General features: G+C 44.5%; 1 protein-coding gene across 2 annotated transcripts in view; it reads right to left on the bottom strand.

The window, feature by feature from the left end:
* Positions 1–22941, bottom strand: part of LOC146042574 (pleckstrin homology domain-containing family A member 7-like) — a 74992-nt gene extending 52051 nt beyond the window's left edge. For both annotated transcript variants that reach the window (XM_083162628.1, XM_083162629.1), the window contains exon 1: positions 22598–22941. The gene's annotated coding sequence lies outside the window, so the exon portion shown is untranslated. The remainder of the gene's footprint in view (positions 1–22597) is intronic.
* Between the last annotated feature and the right edge of the window lie 1169 nt (positions 22942–24110).

Genomic DNA, 24110 nt, shown 5'->3' with positions numbered 1-24110 from the left:
ACAGGCTGCATAGAGCCGGGCAGGGGGAGCCGGCCGGGAGCTGTCAGTAATGAATAAAAAAAAAAAAGCCCATACAATGAATGGGCGGCCTGTGATTGGCTGAGCGCTCTCTCAGCCAGTCAGCAATTGGCTGAGAGAGCGCTCAGCAGCCAATCACAGGCTGCCCATTCATTGTATGGGCTTTTTTTTTATTCATTACTGACAGCTCCCGGCCGGCTCCCCCTGCCCGGCTCTATGCAGCCTGTGTCCCCCGCAGCGTCTCCAGCCCCCCCTGCTCCCTCTACCTTCTCGCCGCACAGACGCTGTCCCCCGCAGCGTCCCCAGCCCCCCTGCTCCCACCAGCTCTCACCTCTTGCCGCCCCCCCCCCCCCCCCCCTGCTCCCCGGGTTTTTTACATGTGATAAATCGAGACGATTTATCACATGTAAAAAATGGCACATCAAGTGCCAATCTAATCAAGCTCCCCCGGGGAGCAGCCGGGGAAGCTCAGGGGGAAGTCGGGGGCGACTTGTCCTAAGGACAAGTCGCCCTAGTGTATGGGGGCCTTAAGTTCTATTCTGGTTAATCCAATGTGACTAAACACTGCACACATGTAACAGAAAGGCTTGTGGGAGGAGACATTTGCACATGTACAACTGCTCCGATAACCATACTGCACCTGCCCCCAAAAAAGAAAAAAAAAATATTGGTCAAATATACAGGAACAATGCAGCTTTTATTTTATGTGCTCAAAAGCAGAACATGAATAGAAAACATTGCTGCTAGGGAACGTGAGGGCCAGCAAAATGCCTTGGAGGGCTGCATCTGGCCACAGGACTCCAGTAGGACTGCCCAGATCTAGAATACCAACACAAGAGGCACAGTGTATGTTTAGGGTTCCTTAAACAATGTACCCCAAATACTAGTGCAAATGAAAGAAAGTACTGAGCAGTTCTGAAGCAGCAGATTTATGTGGCTTCTCGATTGTGCAAGGAGCCAATTAGCATAGATCAAGTTTGGCATATGAAGAAACAGTCGGCACTTGGATTTCGGTTGAGAGGTTTAATAGCGCATGGGAAAACTGGCTGGGAAAAAAAAAAAAAAAAAAACACATATACTGACAACAGTAAAAAAAAAAAAAAAAAAATATAGGAGGGCCTAACTAGATGTGGTTGAAGGTTTTCTGGGTAAAACTTAATGATAAACATACTGTGTGAGTGTAAACACACGACACCCAATTTGCACCGTGTTACGGAATATTTTTTTCAAATTCTGTCAGCCGCCGCCGAACACCAGACATCCTGCCACCCGCTCCGCTACACCGACGACTGCCAGCCCTCGATGGCATGCGACATTGCGTGCTGGCAAAAAAAAGCACCTACGATGTGATCGCACATCACATTGCGATGTTGCAACACATCCAATCGCACAAGTGTATGGGCACCATTAGTGTTCAGACGAAAGCTGGCCATACTTTAGGACGAACAGCATCCAATCCAGATCATGTTAGGATTTCCCTCAACTCCCCGGCAGCTTCTCATACACACAATAGATCTTATGTATGTAATTGCACACCACATCTATCGTAAGATCTGCAACTCCCCAGAAGCGCGCTCGTACATATACACACTGGGCGATATTGCTCGCAAGGGCTATCAATCATTTTTACCGCCCAGTGTGAACAGCACCTTAGAATGTCTTGCTTGCAAATATCTAGGCCTTGTAAAATAAAACACCTTTCTGGTAAGTGCTTCCTCCATGCTTTTTAAACATGCAATTCTAAAAACCATATAGAGAACACACACACACACACACACACACACACACACACACACACACACACAGACACCCCCTGCAATGCTTTACAGATAATATTTGACTAGTCACATCAGACCCTGCACCAGTGGAGCTTACAATCTATATTCCCTACCACACATTCATTCTAGGGTTCATTTGGGTGGGAAATAATTAACCTATCAGGAAACATGGAGAACCGACGGGGAGAATATACAAACTCCACACAGTTAAACCATGGTGGGAATTGAACCCATGACATCAGTGCTGTGCGGCAGTAATGCCACAATTCCCTGACCCACCAAAATTGCCGACCAGATCCAAAGACTAGCAACCAATGATGATAAGTGATCAGTTAGGGAAATATGTTAAAAATGCTTGATTCCCTATTTTTTTTTTAAACATTGGGATGGGTGAATAATTTTTTTTTTTCCAAAATGTTGAATATTCCTGGTTCCCTGACCTGGTCATTGGGGGAATTTTGACATTGCCTTTAGTTCCATAAATAGACCCTAAGGTAAATAAATCCCGGTATAGAACCCTGCCCCGTTTTTGGTCAGCTCGCCAGTTTATCGGTAGGTGGAATTTAATTTTCCGCCAGTTGTGCGGCGCAAAGGGGGTGTGTCGGTGAAAAACGGCCGAGATCCGGATCCGGCCACGATTGATAATCCATGGCCATCTGACAAAATGGACCCGACTGGTTTTAAAGTCTGGTCCATTCTGTCGAGCTGCCTCTTTAATGCTGTTGGAAACTATGGAAACTAAAGCATTGAATAGGCCCCTGCCGCTATTTGCCCTCTCGGAAATAGTGGCAGGGACTGAATATCCCCCTTCGGTGTGCAACGGTTACAGTCTCTGCTGTCATAAAGCAAAATCATTTGAAAATACCAAAGTTCTCTACGAATAGAGCTTTCAAAACAGCTCCATTTTCCATTGCAGGCAGTGCTCTAGTATTGTCCCTTTGTGATATGCATACCATGGTACTGTTCCTTTATAATTAAATATCAGACTGTTATAAGCCACCATCCTACTTTCACATGCCATCAATTTTACATCTAGTCATGCACAATGTGCAGGCGTCTTCGCCCAGCACTGTACCGACAAGAACATCTTCGGTCAAAGAAATTATTCAGCACCCACAATCGTTCACTCATCAGAACACCAGGCTCTGTCTGCTAATGAGTGGCCAGCTGGAGACAGCTACCAGACAGATCCCCTTTCATAAAACTCCTACCACCATCTTCCATCCAGGCTCTACCACCCTCAGGAATTGAACAGCCCAGCGGAGCATATCAGGAGCACTTAGCACCAGATAGGCTTCTTTGCCCCGTGACTGCATTCTCGCACACATTACATTCAAGTGATAACAAATACAGCATGGAAAACATTACCGTTTACCAAACAGACATAACTAAAACAAACATAATAGAACTACAGGATGTCTGCAAAACCATTTTTAAATGAAAAGGATGGTCTGAAAGGTTACACTTTGATTTTTTTTATGTGTTTGCTCTCAAATAACCTCAGCATCTCCATATAGTCAATGGAAATAATAAAGATTGCCCCTTATCAAAAATAAGCAAGTGCTAATCAAATTCTCCAAAGCAGGACCTTCCGTGCTGACAGCCTTGTCTGCACCGGGATCCCATCAACCTACCATGTACAATTTCTTATTTGGTAATTGTGTTTAAACATCCAACCAGAGTTCTGGAATTTTATAAACAAATAATGAGAGGGGGAGGGGGGCAAGCCTTCTAGAGAACGGCTAGGGTTCATTCTAGCACTCTGCATTTTCCAAAACATGTGCAATTTTTTTTCCCTGCTTGGGGTGTTGCTCTCTGCGGTGGTGCCTCTAGCACAGGTCTGGTCTGTATTTCAGTGCCAATTTGCAGACAAGACCCGTATTAGAAGCACCACAGCAGAGAGTGACACCCCGGAAAAGCAAGAGGAACTGCACAGGTTCTGAAAGTTTCTGGGTTCTAAAATGATCATTAAGTGTAGATTTCGCAGTAGCATTTATATCTAATTGCATCCCATCAGGACTGTCTTGCAATCAGGTGGGACTGCCATGCTATGCTTCTGTATCCCTCCTATTATCCCTATAGATTGTAAGCTTGCGAGCAGGGCCCTCCTACCTCTATGCTGGTTTGTTACTACCCAGTTTATTTTATCACGGCTCCAATTGTAAAGCGCAGCGGAATTTGCTGAGCTATATAATAAACTTTAAATAAATTTTGCCCATAACAATCAAGTACAGTCGGTAAAAGGATTGGTTTCATCTACACTTGACCACTCTTTAGAAGGCTTGATACAGAACCTACCCAGCATCTTTAAACCTGATACACAGAACCTTCTGTGGCATCAACCACCAAACATCGGTCTAATAAATATTTCCTTGTATGTCGACAATTGTTAATAAGACTTGTCAACACCGTTGTAGCATTTTGCAACAGAATGCACAAACTAGAATCGGATTAGCATTTGTCTTTATACTTCTACTGTGATTATTAGCCTTAACAGTTCAATCACAAAGTAAAACCAAAACAGCAAACCCCCCCAATCCCCACTGGAAGCCTAGGGAGAAAAGTGACAGTCTATAAAACTATACAAACCAAGTTCAAAGAAGCAGCATTAGCAAGTTGTCATAAAAAGGATTTCACACTCAGATATAAAACGGTTTCTGAAATCGTGTTTAATACTGCAATTGTGAATATTCAAGCTCTTTGAAGATACGGATTTGCCTGGTGTGAAAAAAAAAACAAAAAACCCCACAACGAACATAATGGATATTATAAACAGTGCAGCCAATAACTTTCATGGGTTATATAGCCCACTCCTGAAAGGTAACAGAGGAGGCAGACATTTTGGGTGCTCTGCATAGGTTACCCTGGGAGAAATGGACAAGGGACGACAAGATGGGGCAGGTTGCGGCTTATTAAAGCTAGCAGCAAGGTGTACCCGCCCTCCAGGACTGGGATGCTTCTCTATGCACAGCTGTGGGGCACGCCCAAGAGCGGGTTCTGCACATGCGCAGTGCGGACGATACTGTACATGCGCCGGTCCTGGGACCCTGAATATGCCACCGGAGGCTGCTGCAAAAGCAGCCCATAGAGGCTGGGGCCAGTGCATTCACAGTATGCAAGAAGCGGCTTTGACTGGGATTTGCAGTGGCAGCAGCAGCGGGGACCAGGAGCAGAGCAGCGTCGGCAGTGGAGGGGGGGCTCTGCATAGTTTCAGCCCCCCTCCTCCGTAGAGGTAAGAGCTGCCGCAAAGGTAGTGGATTCTGATTAGTTGCCCATAGCAACATCCCATCTTCAATAGAACTCCCATCTAAATCATGAATGTATTGTTCATTTATTAAATGTATGTTTGTGGCACAGAAAGAAATCACCCCTTCAAAATATAGGATCTCGGTATGAAACCCAGACGCTGAATATGGAATGAAGTCTGCAGCTTTAGAATTCTGTCACCATTCACTTCACAAAAAATGTAACCACCCAATACCGGCTTAAGTTTCATATTAGAATCCAATCATATTTGATGTGTAATATTAATACCCACTATCATATGGCGTATATCTATTCCTGCAATGTGGCCACCTCACATTCGTGTCATTGTGCATTCCGGAAATTCTTGTGATCCCTTTATGCTATAACTAATGGGGGACATCTGCAGTCCGTTAGGAGAATGTCATAATTCCAGAATGCACAGTTGTAGCCTACACAACACAAATAGAGCAGATTCCTGAGGACCATTCCTGATCCAGGACACCTTACTCCATACACTGCACTAGGCTCACTATAGCTGACCATACAGCAGAACGATTTCAGACCCGGACGCACAATTTCGATGGGTTGTGTGATCGATAGTGAGCACATCGTGAGGTCTTATGGTAAGATGATGATGTGCAGTCCTGCGGGTAGAGAGGTTGCTACTATGATCTTATGTGTTGCACATATAATCAATCAGCAGGGCTGCAATCAGGAATTTTGGTGCCCAGGACTCATTTCCAGTCCGGTCCCCGCCTCACTTGACTTACCGTAACCCGGCTCCTGCTCCCCCATCTCCTCTTCCGCTGAGCTGAAGCGCGGAGGTCCCGAAGCACTGGCTTCTTCAACTCAGGATGCCGACGGCCAATTAAAATGCAGCACCGGCTGGTGAGCCAATCAGTGCTGCTGCCGGTAAGCAAGCTCTGATTGGCTCACCAGCCAGTGCTGCATTTTAATTGGCCGTCGGCATCCTGAGTTGAAGAAGCCTGTGCTCCGGGACGTCAGTCAGGATGGCTTGTGGTCGTAAGCAGATCATTGATTGCGTGTGCTAAAAACACCTATCAATCATACAACCTGCATCATATCATTCTGATGTATGGCCAGCTTTATACTATATGAATTACCTCTATACATGGGGTATACTTCCCAAGGCTTTGTGTAGAAGTGAAGCATCCGATGAACCATTGTTCTTGTATTTACAGCATGTGCTGGTAACAATACCTGCAACAAGGAATTCTTGCTCACGCTGCTGCCCACGGATTCTCAGCTCTTCTGGCTCTAGACCTATGCAGGGGGGCTCTTATCAGTTAGGGGCAGATCAAGAGCAGTTTGACATGAATACATGCTGCACTGTCTGGGTCACACCTTGCATAGATGCTGTAACGCACGGTTACTTATGGAAATACTTTAGCAAACATGCCGGAAATAAATTACATTTTGTACATTTATGGGTTTACCCTCCTTAATACAAGGTGACTGTTGCTGAACTAGTTCTTGGGTGTTAGATTATTTGCCTTTGGCCATTTCGATATTAGCACATAGGCTGTGTTTCAAAACTAAGCAGCTCCATTACATATATGTATTTATTTTTTACCAAATACAGCAGCATACAGACACACTCACATCCACAGCACCCATTGATTCATCACCTACTCAGGCAGATTCATGACAGACAATGTTACATCGTTATATCCAGCTGTGATGTAAGCAAGCAAAGGCGGGGATGAGTCACCATGACCCCATGCAAGAACACATTATATTTGTCCAGTTCATTAGAACAGGTGGCCTGTAAGCAAGACTCCGCTTGTTATTATTACTGAAGTCATATAGTACAGTTACCAGCATTCTTCCTTTAATGTGTAATGCATCAGGCAAATAAGTAACACTAGGGTTAAACTACTGCCCAGTACCCTTGAGCACAGATAAGCCGCTGCCTTCACAATAGAAAATAAAGACATTGGGCCAGATGAATCAAGCTTCAAAAAAAGTGATAAACAACCATCCAATCAGCTCCTACCTGCCATGTTAGAGGCTGGGTTTGAAAAATTAACAGACAGGAGCTGATTGGCTGGTTGTTTATAACTCCAATTTATCACTTTTGAAGCTTGATACATCTGGCCCTAAGAAATTATTACAGAAATAGGTGTTAGGGGATCACAACAGGTAAACAGCAAATGTTTGTACATTCCTCATACAAAGAACAGTACGACTAGGCTGCTTTAGAATTAGGAAAGTGGAAGGTTGGATGAGCGTTCCCTTTAGGGATGCTGCGCTTGGCGTTGGAAAACCTGCTAATGTCAACAATTGTCAGCAAAGAAAACATGACTAACGGAAACAGCTGCAGGCAGACACTGGTTGTCTGAAGCACTGGTGTAGCTTACTGTCACAGATTCAATAAGCCATCATGCGTTAGGACGAACACACCTTCTGGGGACTAACTACACTCATCCAGCAGCTTAAATCGCCGGGCTATACTGACGCACAGGGCTGCGAATCATTATGCCCACTACACATGGAGCGATGTCGGGCCATTTTTTTAGCAATATAGTCAAATTAAGTCAGATCACTTAGAAAATGCTCTGAAAGCGTGCTGTGTGTAGGCCCCATAAGAGACATATTAAAACATTTGATAGAGAGAATATGTGGAGCAATCAAGCAGCTTCTGTTATTTTATAAGTAGTGCTAGATCAGTTACAGATAGGAGCTTACCAATCAATTTCTCTCAAAAGGTTTTCTACATACTTTTTGTCAGGGCCGGTGCAAGGCACCGGAGCGCCCCAGGCGAGTCGGGGTGGGGGCGCCCCGGTGCTGGGGGGGAGGGAGGGGGGGGGGGGGGTGGTACCTGTGTAAAAAAATTGCTGCCCCGGCGTCCCTGCAGTGCTGGGGCGGTCAGGGTTGTCCGTGCCGTAGGGGTACCTGCGGCGCCGTCATGTGTATAAAGCTGGCTGCGGCCGGCGGGGTCCCTGTAGTGAATAGCAAATAACCAGCGCTTCCCGCGCCGCCGCGCGCATAGCGCTAGTTATTTGCTATTCACTACAGGGACCCCGCCGGCCGCAGCCAGCTTTATACACATGACGGCGCCGCAGGTACCCCTACGGCACGGACAACCCTGACCGCCCCAGCACTGCAGGGACACCGGGGCAGCAATTTTTTTTACACAGTTCGCTGGGGGTGAGGGGCGAACTGCCGCCCTTCAGGTGCCGGCGCCCTAGGCAAATGCCTAGAGCTGCCTAGTGGTGGCGCCGGCCCTGCTTTTTGTAAATAAAAGCAGACAGTTAAGGTGTGTATGCACGTATCGAATTACTTTCGATTCAATTTGCTTTCAATTTCCCCTATTTCACCCCCTTTCGATTTGGCCTTTGCTTTTACAATCGATTTCACATTCGATCTGAACTTTTGCATTCAATATTGAATTCGATTTACTGTACACATTCGATTTACTGGTAGAGAAATACAGGAGCGAGCATCGAATCGAATGCAGATTGAAAGCATCTTAAAAAAAACATTTGATTTTGCTACACAGTTTTACATTTTATTTGTATTGAACTTAAAGCTGTAAATATTGCAGCTGCCCCCAAACAAAAATCACTGGTTTACGGTAAGAGGATACATAGTAATGGTGTGTACACACGGTAGATATGCCGTGCGATGCGAATCCCGATACGTTCAGATTGTATCGGGACTCGCATAGCACGGCATGCATGGGCACAATTTTGACTGTATAGTGCAGATCTGCACTATATAGTCTTGGCTGCCCTCTCTATTTGACTGCCGATGTTCACTCACATGGGAGCGTGCATGGGGCTCGCAAGCCCTAAAAAGAAAAACAAGATCAGCATGCGATATGGCTTCCGATGTTCACTATATCAGCAACATCGGAAGCCATATCGCACTATAACAGTTTTTTTACCTAATAATACCCCTTTTACACCGAGACAAAAACCCGGGTTTGCCTCAACGGGTAACTGAAAAAACAAACCAAAAAAAAACCCCACCACACACGGGTGCCATCCTCCGGACCGCAGCACCTCGTGGTCAGTATGGAGGTTGGGCGGGAGGAGCACAAAGCCTCTGCTGCCATCTGCTCTACTGTGCACAGAGGCTGGGGGCACAGCAATCTGCGGTCCTGGCAGGACGATTCGCGGTTCTGGTGCTTGGAGATTGTCATCTCCAAGTGCCGCCCCTGTTTACACTGCGCGTTGGCACTGTAGTGCAAATGGGAAAAATCCCAGATCCGACCTGGACTGGATTTTGGGATCAAAATACTGGGACGGATCTGGGATTTTGGTGTAAAAAAAGGGATATTATTTTCTTCAATATGGAATTAATGATTTACTTTGTCATGTGCGACGATGACCATGACAACCACAGTAGCATGACCTAAAAGAATGAGCAGAGTGACTTTATAATGTCCCACTCCTTAGTATTTTCACAATACACTCCTAGTCTGTACTATACTACAAAAGAGTTTAAGGTGAGAAATGCTGGCATGTGAATAATACCCCTTTTACACCAAAAATCCCGGATCTGACCCAGCATTTGGAACAATGATCCAAGCTGGGTCGGATCCGAGATTTACCCCGTTTACACTGCGGTGCTTGGAGATGACATCATCTAAAATCGCTGGGATCGCTGATCTCCATGCTGGTAACCAAGGTAAGCTGCTGGGCTGCCCCAGCCGTCGCCCGGGGAGGTGAATGGATGCCGCACACAGGCATCCATTCACTGCCACACCCCCCCATCCCCCATTCACGTAAACGGGAACAGAGTCAGATGACCCGGCATATGCATTTACATCACCCTCTACCCAGGACAGGACCTGGGTAGAAGTCCCGTGTAAAAGGGACACGGCGTGAATCATTTACACTGCCGATGACCGGGGTTTTTGCGGCAGTGTAAAAGGGGTATTAGTCTCTCCGACAGAGAAAAATATGCAAAGTAAAAACGGATAAAAATACATACTTTATTATTTTAAAACAATAAAAACAAACAGCGTAGGCAAACTATCACTGAGAAACAGGTCCAATGCTATTGGCCGATCAGCTGCACACAGTGGACAAATACAATTTGTGGGCTGAGATTCATGAGAATGCAGCCCATGAATTTACTAGAAACTAAACGATACCATCAAAATAGAAGACACCAAACTCAGATCATGTATGGTTTTGCTGCCATAAATGTAACTATAATCTAGACTCTGGATTTACAAAATTACATGTTAACATAATTTGCGGAAATAGGAGCCTGAATCACTTTTACTGCCTTCGGCATTTAAGCAGAATTATGTGGCCTTACAAATTACAATAGAGAGCAATCTTGAAAAGTGGTGTCAGAGGTATCGATAAGTCTGTGATGAAAAACCAGAACATAGTCTCCTCACAGTACAAAAGGGGTGTACACACGGGCTGCAGCTGGACTATTTTGACTAAGTGATTTTGCCAAGTCAAAATTGCGATGTCGCTGCCAGAGATAAGCCAGCGGCCATCCCCAGCAGCAGCCCGCATGTATAGCCATATCGGCCAGACGATATCAACGCTGCAGTGCCGGGCATCACTATCGCCTGCTGCGTACACTCAGGGTGATTCAAACAAACCTTCTAAAGTGATTTTGACAATGTAGCAAAAAAAAAAAAAACCAAGCGATTACAGATTCTAACTACATCTTGATTACTCACGGGGCTCAGTCCAAATAGTCGAGTGTGAGTCCCATGCATACACCCCTTTAAATATGGCAGCGTCAGCAATTTAGTCCTCAAACAAAGTGAGCAAGCGTAAGAGGATCCCAGGGGAACACACTGTTGGAGCTTGCTTGTTGGCATAGGCATATAGGGTGTCCACGTATTTGCCTTGAGGAAACAACTAGATCTTTAGTAAAGACAGAAAAAAAAAAAAAAAAAAACACTAACGAGTAAGAAATTCTGAGCGTGGGCTAAAGAAACAGACGAATACAAACCCAAATATAAAAGCATAAGGACAGGAAGAAGGAGGAAAAAAAACAAACAACCCCCCCCCCCAAAAAAAAAAAAACACAGCAATTCTGATCAGAGGTTCTGATGTGGTTTGTAATATATGCTACAATGTGTCTGAAATTCCAATGTCTATAGACTTTAAAACTTTTTTTTTTTCTTTTTAAAAGAGCAACACTAATAACTACTACACTAGTGTAAGCACACTTGTTGGCATCAATTCTGTAGTACTGAGCAGTTTGGAGATCTGTAGAAAATAAAACTGTATCCTAACTCTGGAAGTTGTTTGTTGCGGCTTAACACGGCTATTTTTTGCAAGCCACACACACTTCATAAATAAGTCTTACATAGTTCAGTAATCATCCCAAAATAAGGGACAAGCTCACTGTAAAGCCCGTATTCAATGCGGCCGGTGAGGGGGTTAAACAGAGTGGAAGCGCTGAAAACAAGCGATCCTCGCTGTTTAAACCCTACACCGGCCGCTCACCTTATTCTACGTTCCGGGGAAATCCTCGCTGTCAGAGGACAGCGAGGATTCCCCCAAACAGCGAGGCTCAAGGCGAAAGCAGGGAGCCCACTGCATTTAGCTGCGAGCCTCGCTGTTTTAGCGACCGCATACGCCATTTCCCCCCTCACTCCAAAAACTGAGCGAGGGAAAAAAAAAAAAAAAAAGTGCTCTTTCTCCCATTGGACTATAGGCACAGGTTAAGAACAAGATTCCTAAACACGGAATATTCAGAAATACAGAATTTTGAGCATGTCTGAGATAGTGGCTTTGATTTGGGATTTCTCAATGGAGAAACTTTAATGCACAGAATTATAAAAAATATTCTATATACCTTCAGGCTGTATGTAAAAGGTGTATATGAAATGCATTATCTGTGTAGACTTGGGTTTGGTATGCAAATATTCCAAAATATGGTCAAATTAGATATCCAACATACTTTTGGGTTCTGGGATACTCTAACTACAAATAACAGTTTTAAAGTAGGCCATAAACATTACCACGAACACACCTTCCTATTTTCCAGTGACTTCTGTAGCGGTCCTCAACACCAGCCTCCCATCTCTGCTCCCTTCCCAATAAAAAGGTATTGTACATTGGGGGCCAGGATTACGCAACGGTTGGTTAAGACCTACCACTCTGCACCAGTATCACCAGGGCAGAGGATGTCACCTGCTTTAGCAATATTTTTTAAAAGTTGCAGCATATTGTAAAAAAAAAAAAAAAAGTTATTGTTGCAAGTTGTACAGGTTTTAGGCCCCCAAGTTCTATCTTGATAACTGCCTGCAGTGTTGCTGTAAGTAATCAGTTCTCATAAGTAGGGTGCGATAAACATTTACAGACCCCAGTCCAAAACACACCACAATGTAACAGGTATTTCGATCATCAAGGGGTCTGTATTTTTTACTGGCCCATTGGATAAACACAGGAGACGTACGCATATTTGCGCAAGTGGAAGACACTTTTTTTTTGGGGAAAACAAATGTTACTGCATGGCCATTCTATGTGAAATCCTAATTCTAGCCTGCCAAGTGCAATAGCACATGCCTGCAATATTTGGGAAGCCAGACCGTAGGAGTTTCTGTTTTACACTCAGAAAACAAAACTGGGAAACAAGAGGGTAGCATAAATACAGCGCCACTGTATACAAATACAACTTTTAGAACCCATTATAAAATAAAGGTATAGAAGGGTCACACTTGTACTTGTTATGCCTCAGATTGTAACAATTACTTTCAATAGAACGAACAAATATATTTCTATCAAATGGCTTTGATGGAATAGAAAATGTTTTTTTTTCTGGCTGGCATTGCAGTGCATAAAGACGGTCAGCAATTAAATGTTTGCCGCCTGGGGATGGAGGACATAAGCAATGCTACCAGAAGGCAAAAATAAATATACCCCACAGTGCGGAGAGGACACGTTGCCCGGACCCCACCTGGTCTTATTACAAGCCTGTTAAAGTAATATACTGTAGAAGGAAATGCCTTCCCCGAGCTACAAGGCAGAACAGATCACGTGTACGCACACAGGCCTCCTATGAGGACATGAATATGGCAGGGGGGGGGGGACTATTATAATATAGATTACAAAACAGAACAAGTTCAGCAAGAAAAAAAAAAAACCTTTCCTCTTTTTTTTAATTTAAATTTGATACCGTGGATATTGACAGAGAACAAACCCCCGGCAATCCAAAAATTTGGTAGGAGGTCTGCAAGGTTTTTCCATGCAGCCAATATCTCGCCCCATCATTCCAGATTACCAAGATATCCAAGGCTCAGCTCAGAAGGTTAAATTACATTGATTGAGGAGCTAATTAAGTCACCTGTTGTGAGACCACAAGTCCCATCATGCCTTGCCACAGTTTAGCCATTAGGGAATGCTAAAACTAGAACAAGGCATGCTGGGATGTGTAGTTTCACAACAGCTGGAGGGCCATGCCTGCCTTAGGCCAACCATGAAGATCCTTAAAACCTGGACTGCTAGAGCTCTTTGAGGACAAAGTTTGGGTAAAAATCACAATGTCATGCCAACATGAGCTGGAACCCTGTATTGTTGTACATGTAAATAGCTACACCTGCTTAAAAGCCCCCATACACCAGAACGCCATTGGACCCGGACTGACAATCTCTGCGGATCGTGAACACATTGTGTGTATTCTTGTCACAATGCGTGGTCCCGCAGGTCGGCCCTCAGATCAGACATGCTGCATGTCTGACCCGTTTGCTCTCTTCACAATCATAAGCAAATCATATGTGGTTTTTAAGCACATACGGTCGCTCGTTGGACCGCTCCGTGACTTGCATACGATCAGGTCGTCTTGATGTATGGCCAGCTGAGTATCAGGTACCTGTGTTTTTCCCCATAGAAGTCCAGGTAAAGTTTTATATTATAAGACCAGGTAAATGAGCCCAGACATGAAGACAGGCTATTTGTGCAGAATGATCATAACAGCTGCATTATAAGAACATCAATCCCCATCATAATTATGTGACAGGGCAGTGCATTTAATAAGTGCTTTCAAGGAGACATGAGCTTGGCTGCAAGCCAGTCTAGGAATCAGTGGGCAAAGATGAGGTTCGGCATTGCATTGTTATGAGGGGTTATTTTACATAACTGAATTCCTTCTGCATTCCTATTTACACCCCTGTAGGAACGTCCGCCCATGCAGCCAGCATATTTACCGTTACAATGGATTTTAGCTTTTCATACTAAGGTTTGTAGTTGCTTATGTAGCCAGGTAAAGTGGCGTGTCAGAGTTTCAGCATGAACCCAATAACCAACACGCTTGTCGCTGATACGTTAGCAGCACACTGTATATACAACCCATTTCAGCGCAGAATGGTTCCTTGTTACAGAAGTTAGCTAGCCTGGTATCCAGATTGCTCTAATTCTACAAACCAGCTTTAAAAGGCTGCCAATGTCATACTCAAGTGGAGAACAGCAATTATGTTCCCACATTAATTGGAGACATTTTTGAAATAGCAGCGACGCTCGTTTGATTTGTCGTGTTTGATGAATGCTAAATAGTCTTGGATCTTAAGATTAATTACAAGGGACGGAAACTCCTGCTTAGAATGCATTTCACGGTCTGGTTTGAAGCTTATGTAAGCTTTAAATAAAATAAAAAAAGGGGGGACCACCATACGCAATTCATTAGGTACTCTGCTGGAAGTGATTCACCGAACAGGTGTCCTGTAGGGAGAGACCAAAAATCATTATTACAGAACGGACCCCTGCTCTGTGTCCACACACTGGCAGACCTGCACAAAAGTACTGCACCTCTGGAACTCTGAGGCTCCTATTTTAAAGCAGACTATTGGCGATTTTATTGGTTCCAAACGTAGTCCTCAAGGCATCCCAACAGTTCAGGTTTTAAGGCTATCCATGCTTAGCAACATGTGACTTATATCCCTTTTACACCCAAATCCAGGATCCGACCCGGCATTTGGAACACAGATCCAAGCCAGGTAAGATCCGGGATTTGCACAGTTTGCGGTGCCTACTCGCAATGTAAATGGGGTCGGCGCTTAGAGATGACCTCATCTCCAAGCTCAGAGACCACCGATGGCCGCGCTGTGGTCAAACCCAGCACCAAGGTAAGCTGCCCTAAGCCCCCAAGCACCCGCCAGCCCCATCCACGAGGTGAATGGATGCCACACACAGGCATCCATTCACCTCCTCCCTGCAGAGTACAGCAGCGGAGGCTGTGTATGCATCAACATGGGCCGGGGGCCCAACCTCCATGTTGACCGCAGGACGATGCGGTCCGGATTTTGGGCTTTCCCCATTGCTGTAAATGGGAACCGGGTCGGATGACCTGGTGTACACTGCCCTCTACCCAGGTCCTGCCTATGTTCTACCCTGGTCAGGACCTGGGTAGAAGTCCCATGTAAAGGGACACGGGTTAACCCTTTTTACACCGCTGCTGACCCCGGTCCACAAGGGAAAAACCTGTCTTTTTGCAGTGGCGTAAGAGGGGTACAATTTAGTTCATCAGTCATTTTAAAGATATCATCTGTGTAAAAGTAGGGATATTCCTAAAAATGTATTGTTGGGTTGCCTTAATGACTACATTTGGAAAGCACAATTGCATAGGATAAAGGAGATTTAGATTTTAGCTACTGGTAAATTAATTATCCTATGCTTTCTGACAATGATCTGCAAACCACTGAAACGTTATCTGATGTGTGGGCACAGATGGGTGGATTGGGGAGGGGTAATTACAGAATCTGTATTTATTGCGACTGATTATTTATGGGCCCCTAAATTAAACAAAGAAAAACCAGGATTCCAGTCACTTTTTGGTCTGTGAACCCTATAATATACGGCTGTATGGGGCCTTTACACAGAAACAGTACTGGCTCAGACAGACAATGTTTTGCTCAGGAACACAGCAAGGTTAGGAGACTTGCCAAAGATCACAAACAGATAAAGGGAATGAGCGAGGCCTCCCTACTGTGGGTCAGCATGGTTACAACTGAAGCCACTCCTGTTCATGAGGATTAGCCTTTATTTATAAAGCTATACTGTTCCACTGCACACCATGTGGTTTTATTTTGGCCAAATTGCAAAGAATAAATGATGGTGTACAGAAGAACACACAACCACGGCGATTTATTTAGGGTAATACTTACAACTACGGGGTTTCCAACCACAGTCCTTAAGGCACACTAGCAGTCCTGTTTTTGTAATAGCCTTACACGAGCACAGCTTACAAAATTAGGGTGAGATGTATGAAGCTTTAAAAAGTGATAACAACCAATCAGCTCCTGTCATTTTTTCAAACACAGCCTGTGACATGGCAGTTAGGAACAAATTGGCTGGTGGTTTACCACTCTCCCTTTTATCGCTTTCACACATAGGGGCAGATTTATTAAGCTTGTGATAAAATGTCTGTTTTTTATCACTAGCCAATTAGCTCCTAACTAACATTACAGGCTTGGTTTGAAAAATGAAAGGTAGGAGCAGATTGGCCAGTGATAAAAACCAGACACTTCATCGAGCTTAATAAATCTACCCCCTGAGCACCTTAAACCCCATACACTAGACGAGATATCGTCAACGATATGAAAGATAATTAGATCATTGATAATAGATCCACCTATTGGTTGGTGGAAGTGACATCACTGAACAAGAGCAAAATACGATACAGTTAACGTTATCGGCAGAACCATAAATAGTCTAGTGCGGTAGTGGTTTAGTTACTTTGATTTAAACCATCTACATACAAACATAGGTATCACGAAAACCTGGACTGTAAATGTGTGTATTATGGGACCAAGGTTGGGAAATATGGGTTTAGGTGCAAAACTTCCTGCAAATGTGTTTCTTCATATAGTTAATGTGCAAAGTCAGGTCTCAAGAGCCACAGCTGTTCTAGACAATCAAAGTCCAGTCAGTGTTGCTTAAGCTTTTCCTGACCATAGCCCAGACAATAACTGATATTTGACCATTATACAAGCCACTAATAGCTGGAAAAGAAAACAAACTTCAAAAAAAGGTTAAGAGGGGAAACGCTATTCTCTCTGACAACAAAACAGCTGGTGCGACAATCCGAACACTAATTACCTTTCTTGTCCGAGAAAGTGTGGACACCATTTACAGCCAAACTGTGCCTTGCCAGCTACTGGGGAACAAGCATAGCCTGCCTCGAATGTCAACAGCTGGCAGTGTATCTGCAACCTGTAGTCCCACCAGTGGCTCACCATTAGGCCAATGGAAGCTAGTCTTCTGTACAATGCCAACTCCTAACCATTTGATAGAAAGATCATATTACCTGCGACAGACTTCAAACAAAATACAGAACGATGTTCATGCCCACAAAGATGCCTCTACACCAGATGATACAACCAACACCCAGTCTAGAACAGTGGAGGAATTCCATGAAGAATCCTAGAGTTTTCTGGAATGAGGTGAAAATTTTGAAGTCTAAACATTCATATGGCGAGATGTACTAAGCCTTAAAAAGTGATAAACCCCCAACCAATCAGCTACTGCCTGTTATTTTTCAAACACAGCCTGTGACATGGCAGGTAGGAACTGATTGGCCGGTGGTTTATCACTTTTCAAGCTTAGTACATCTGGCCCATAGCAAGAAGAAATGGGCCCTATATTAGATATATATACACACACACACACACACACACACAGCAAAGTGTCTTTATCTCAATCAAAATGAGGCGTCATCTGTAGATTGTTTAAAATAATTATAATAAAATTTACATTTTTAAAAGTGATATTGGTGCCTACAAACAGGAAGCAGCTATATTCATGAACATCAGGGTGACCTCATGGTGTCACACGGCCGTAGTAAACGAGGCAGCATGCTCATAAACATTGCTTAAGGTCACAAAATAGCTGCCTCCACCTCCTGTGACAGGTGCACAGTATCGGCTTCCTGGAAGGGATCTCTGGTCAGGGCCGGATTATAATGGAGGCACAAGGGGTCAGTGCCCCTGGGCCCCCCTCTAGCTAGGGGCCCCCTGTGGTTGGCATGTATTTTTAAAAAAAATTTTTTTTTTTTTTTTTTTTTAGCTAAAGGTTTTGTGCATGGCAGTGGGGTAGTGCTGCAGCTTCACCTATCTGTCAATGTGACAATGATTAATGGTGCTGAGCATTGGGAGCCAAGGCATACTGATTGCATGAGTGTGCTGTGCATTACTGGGAGTTGACTAAGAGTCATGACACTTTGCACCAGAGTGCAGAGGCTGAGAGGTTTGTACTGAGCTCTGATTGGTGGAGCTCATTAAGTGCTTCTCAGGCCCATGGAGAACAGCAGCAGCAGCTTAGTCATGGGAGGGTTTTTAATCAGAGGCAGCACTAGGACTGTGAGGTCTCCTACAGAGTAAGGTGCAGCAGGACAAACGCAGGCTTTTCATGTGGTAAGTATGTGTGTGTGTGTGTGTGTATATATATATATATATATATATATATATATATACTGTATATCCCCTGCAGTTACCCATTGACCAAGTTTATTCTGCCTTTACTCTGTGTTTTGAAAGTGTAATATTCTCCCATGCAGTTTGCGGCCAGTAATGACAAGTGCAAGGGGGCCCCCCTGTCTAAAGTACCCCGGGCCCCCCGAAGGCTTAATCTGGCACTGTCTCTGGTGCAATCCATTCGTCAGCTATGGGGAGAACATTTCCAAAATCTTGTAGACTCTTGAACACTTAGGTTTACAGGGAATATTTCAGTCACTCACATAAGTCCCTGCTCAAGCAGAGCCTATGATCTAGGTCAGTGGTTGTCAAACTCGGTCCTCAGGACCCAGTACAGTTCACATTTTCGGCCGACAGGTGCACTCATTGCTGACTAACACATTTTAAAATATCCACATGGAGCTAATTATTTCATTTGATTCTGTGAGAAGACATGGATCCTGAGGACCGACTTTGAGAACCTGTGATCTCTCACACTGACACACCAGGGACATATTGTGTTCTTTGGCAGAATTAACCTACCAGTATGTTTTTGGAGTGAGAGGAAACCATCGCAAGCACTGGAGACTATACGACCTCCACACAAAGTGCCGCAATCAAATGTTTACTCCGACAGCAGCCATAAGAGAAGCCCTACGGAGCTATTCAAATATAGCTACATTTTGGCGCATTAGGCATATCAGCTTGCAATCCATGAGGATTGCGAGCTGAAGTCTGTGAAAAGTCACCCTTTGAGCGATGAATCAGATCTTTTCAAAAAGAAAACCCGACCAATCTAATGTGCGTGTTTGCTTTTCGAAGCTAAAACTGACCTAAATGAGCACAAACAAAGAAAAACGATGGTAGATCGGGCATGATGACATTTGAATAAGGCCCATAGTGTCTTGTCAGGAAACGGAACTGAGGACTTCCACACTGTGAGTGACACATAGTTAACTATATATCGCACATGTACACAGTATGTACACAATAGATTGTTAACTATGCACACTCTCGCTGGTCGTTAATGACCCACCCTGCCTTCTGAACATGTAGTCAAATCTTGACTATTTCAACGACTGCATGTTCAGCGGGTAGGTTGTGACGCCAATAAAGTTAACAATATCGGTGTTGAAGTTTATCGTATAGTGTGTACCCAGCATTAGACCTTTTCTACATGATTTTGATACACTGGGCTGATAAATTGTATTTCATATACTGACAATCCACTGCACTGTCATCTGCGCATCGGATACGGAGATCATCATTGTAGCCATAATGATTTATCGTACCCGGAGAAGTACTGGGATCGCATTCGATATGTCATATGCAAAATGACTGCATAAGATGTACCGCATACTATCCAGCCGCCTGGGGCTTGGCCTAGAACAGGCATAGGCAACCTGCGGACCTCCAGCTGTTGTGAAACTACACATCTAAGTGTGCCTTGCCAGAGTATTACTATTAGGAAATGCTAAAACTGTAGCAAGGCATGCTGGGATGTGTAGTTTCACAACAGCTGGAGGTCCGCAGGCTGCCTATCACTGGCCTAGAATATTAACCAGGTATTAGTAATTGATTTTGAACTCCCGGAGCAGCTGTCAAACAAATACGTTTATTCTACAACAAACTCTCCCACTGACATCCTTTATCAGCCACAAACATTAGCCCAAATCAGCGCTGATGAGTTTAGTGGAACCTATTTTGGTCGGATACATACTGTATAGCTTTGTTGGTACACAAATATGCAGTAAGGTTGATAAGAAGCTAAAGCAATTATAAAGAAAGGTGAGCAGCCTGGTCTTTGTTGAAGCTGCCCTACTGCACTGACTCACCAGTCTGCAGATAAGCCCCAGTCTTCCTAATTGAGTATTCACAATAGCAAGTGAGTCACATATCTGCAAGTACATAGGAAGTTAACAAATAATTTTTATGAATGAAAGCACTGTGCCAATTAAATGTCTCTTTGCATTGCTTATCCTATGTTAGTTTTGATAGGGGAAGATAGATAATGTGATTTCTAATTCAAGCTTACAGATTGTGCCAACCCAGATCAAATTACCCCCCTCCCCCTTAAAGTTACTTTGGAGACAGGCAAACAGCCATTAAGCATTGGTCAAGTTTGCGTTGTATTTGGGGGGGGGGGGGGATGCTTTTGTACTGTATCACTAGAGAGAAAGACGCTGGTCCACGTTGAAATGGCCAAGTATAATTTTACTGAAATCATATGCGCATTCCATACAACTCCCTGCAAAAGTATTGCTGGGTAAGGCGATCACTGAGTCTAGAGAACCTCCAATTGAAATAACATAAATAAAGAATAGAACAAAACACCTGTTGGGAGTAGAGGAATGCTAGGCCTTACCACAGCCACATATATACAAACAGGCTGCAGGGAACACAACATTGGAGTGTGTCTTGGCATCTACTAATGGGTGTCATGATCTACTGGAAGCTCCCTACTGTTGTTGTGTTTCTCATCTTCATCCTAGACAATAGTGGCCACTAAATAAATAAACAAATGGCTACGTTCACCAAAATAACACATGCAGACGCACACAACGGCATTTCTCAGAGCCTAATAGGGATCATTGTTCAGATTATAAACAGAACCCACCCTCACTGACTTTTCAGAAAAAGCAAAAAAACAATGCATGAATACTTCACCTGCAGGCCTCTGGCCATGTATTTGGACTATGAATGGGCACTATTGAAGCCAATTTCCATATACACACCTCTATGCATATAAACATACCAGCACAGCCACTAGCAGTATAAAGTGACCAACTCTTCCACCAATTGCCCTGGAGGCTGCTGTGAACCCCACTTGTATAAACATTACAGATGTAGCTTACAACAGTTGACTTGCAAACACAATCAGTGTGATCACAGAAGTAGGAAAAAAAAAAAAACACCTCATGAAAGTATAAGAAACCATGAAATTTAAAAGGTCACCTAAGACAAACCCATGTACGAACAGAAAAAGTATATTCCCATCGCAGGTTTGTGAGCGCATGGTCAGAATCCCTCTAATGCTTTTAAATCGCCACCTGGAAATGATTTCACATTGTTTTTATGACTCCCTCCAACTATAACACATAATAACACAGTATGCATTATGAATCAGGCTGTCTCATCACTGCAGCTCAGTAGGTGTATTAGCAGACGTGCCCCACAGGCAAACAGGGGAGTGTTCCAGGGGGAGGCAGATTACACTATGCAGAAAGTAAAAACAGAAGAAGGATTTAACTAACTTTTCTTTTTGAATAAACACTGGGGGAAAAATGATCATTTTACACATTCTTCAAAACACTTAGATGTCTGCTATGGTTGAAATTGCTTTGCATGGTCTTACAGTTAAAGGATTTTAGAGATCATTTGTAGACAAGATAAATAGAAAAAATGTAAAGTTACATGATAGAAGATAAGGTGTGCACTGAGGCTGCTACCATTACTACAGTGCAGGGTAGCAGGTGTGTGCGGGAACAAAGCCTTCCTCTATCTCACCACCAGTACCACCTTTATTAAATCAGGCTGGCACTCAGCAATGTGGTCAGGGATTTAACCCTTGTGTTACTAAAACCTGAAAAGCATTAAATATAAAAGAAGTATCCAAGGAGACAGAGGGAGTTAGTGAGGGGCAGGGGACTGTGTGGCCAGGACCTGGTGTGCATGTGTCTCCAACACCGGATTAGGGGCTTGTTTACAAGGCTCAGTTCCAGGCTGGAGAGAGTGGGGAGGGGGCTGCCCGTGCCTGGTGCCAGAAGTCGCCCCCACTGTCTGCTTGATGGAATAAGGGACAGACATTAATCCTGGTAGTGCCAGCCGGGGGTGCCCCCTGTAACACGAGCTAGGTGATGTCTATCCCTGTAGTGCCGGGCTGCCAGCCAGGTCTGTACCAGATATCCGGGCTCTGTCCCCTGCCACATGCACACCTGCATTAAACGCATGACAATCATAGTTACCTACCATGGATTATGAGGTTTCAATAATACAAAGAAACCGATCTGAAAGCAACTTTGTAACAATGTAAGTGACTAGGTACATTTTGGGCAGGCAGGTGGGTTAGGGATGCCCGGCATGGAAATGGTTACATTGCCGAGCAGCGCAGGGGAAACAGACAATGCAACCATACAATGCAAGGGGGATCGTGCATTCTTACCTGGAGAAGTGCAGGTCAGGATGCCGGGATTACCTGGTCTACGGTCTCGGATGCGCTCCCATTAGCAGCAGCCAGCAGCAGCCTCGTCCCCTCCGCTCTCAGAGGTGTTCAGCAAATGTTCCCGTGCAGCCAGTGTCCTGCCAGCCTGCCCCCCTCCCTGCTCCCCTCCCCGACCATGCTGGGATTACTCTCTGCTGGGCTTTTGATCTTCCTCAGTCCCTTTTGTACTTCCTTTCCCCCTTCCTCTCATTCACTTCACAACTACCTAGTGGCACTCTGTGCAGATGACCTCCCCCTGCTGGGAGTCTCCTCTGCTCCCCCTCCTCTGGGCTGCACACAGGCAGAGGCAGGGTCTCTCTCGCAGAACAATCGCAGGCCCAGCCCCCAGGAACACCCAGATTCCAGAGGACAGGATTAGGTTTCAGCCCGTCCACTCCCTCACTGTGGGTCACAGAGTCGTCTCTGAGGAGGCAAAAGAAGAAAAAAGACCAAAAAAAAATCGGAATATATCTAGATATTTGCATCCAGTGGTTTTACATTCCTGGTATCCGCGGGAACTATCTCACACTGTGCATTCTGTGGCCATTTCTAGAGGTTTTTCCAGGAAAACTATTGTTAGTTATTATTACTGCACAACCTGGCAATCTGGTTTCATACACATCCACTTGGGTTATTTTCGAATGCCCCCCCCCCCCCCCCCCCCTCCTCTGGAAAAAAAAAGTGCTTACCTGCACTTTTTGTTTTTTCTTTATCAAACAGATGCAACAGAACTTTACATGTAACATACATGGTCAACAGTCACCAGTGGCGTACCTAGATATTTCTAGGCCCCATAGCAAAGGTTTGTAAGGGCCCCCTATTTAGCAACTGATGGTGATAAATGTATGTAAAACATATTACTTAGACAGCAAAGATGGGCCCCCTTCAGCTCTGGGCCCCATAGCAGCTGCACCCCTTGCACCTATGGTAGTTACGCCCTTGACAGGCACCATTACTGAGCCCCAGAAATGCCGCCGGTCCCAACACTGCCCCCCTGCACAACTGCATGCTTACGCATATGAAGACCCCCAAACATTGGAACGAGGCCAAATTCGCTCCATTCTGAATGAATCAGAATAGGCCCATTGTTACCTGGATTGTACAGATTTAATGGCTAATGGATTAAATCCTTTTGTCCATAGGCAGATTTTACATACTGCACAAGGGGGCTTATTTACATATTTAGAGCTGATTGCTGAGGTGTGAATTTGCAATCCATTATCGTACGACTGTGCGTGCATATGGATCATAGTGCACTTGTGCATGTCCAAATAGCGACAGCAATAGCAAAACTATCTAATCGCAATCGCCTCCTGATTTGATAGACAGGAAGTCTCCGTTTGTGGGTCTACACCTTCCGTTTTCTGGTTGTGTCTGGAAAAATGCAGGCATACCCAGGTAGGGTCTGTGACGTCAGCACCAGCCTTAATCAGCCTGTGGGCCCGATGCACTAAGCTTCAAAAGTGATAAAATG

Source organism: Crinia signifera, chromosome 19, assembly GCF_055691185.1.
Source record: "Crinia signifera chromosome 19, ASM5569118v1, whole genome shotgun sequence".
Lineage (NCBI taxonomy): Eukaryota > Metazoa > Chordata > Amphibia > Anura > Myobatrachidae > Crinia > Crinia signifera.
This window is presented reverse-complemented; position numbering and strand designations above follow the sequence as displayed.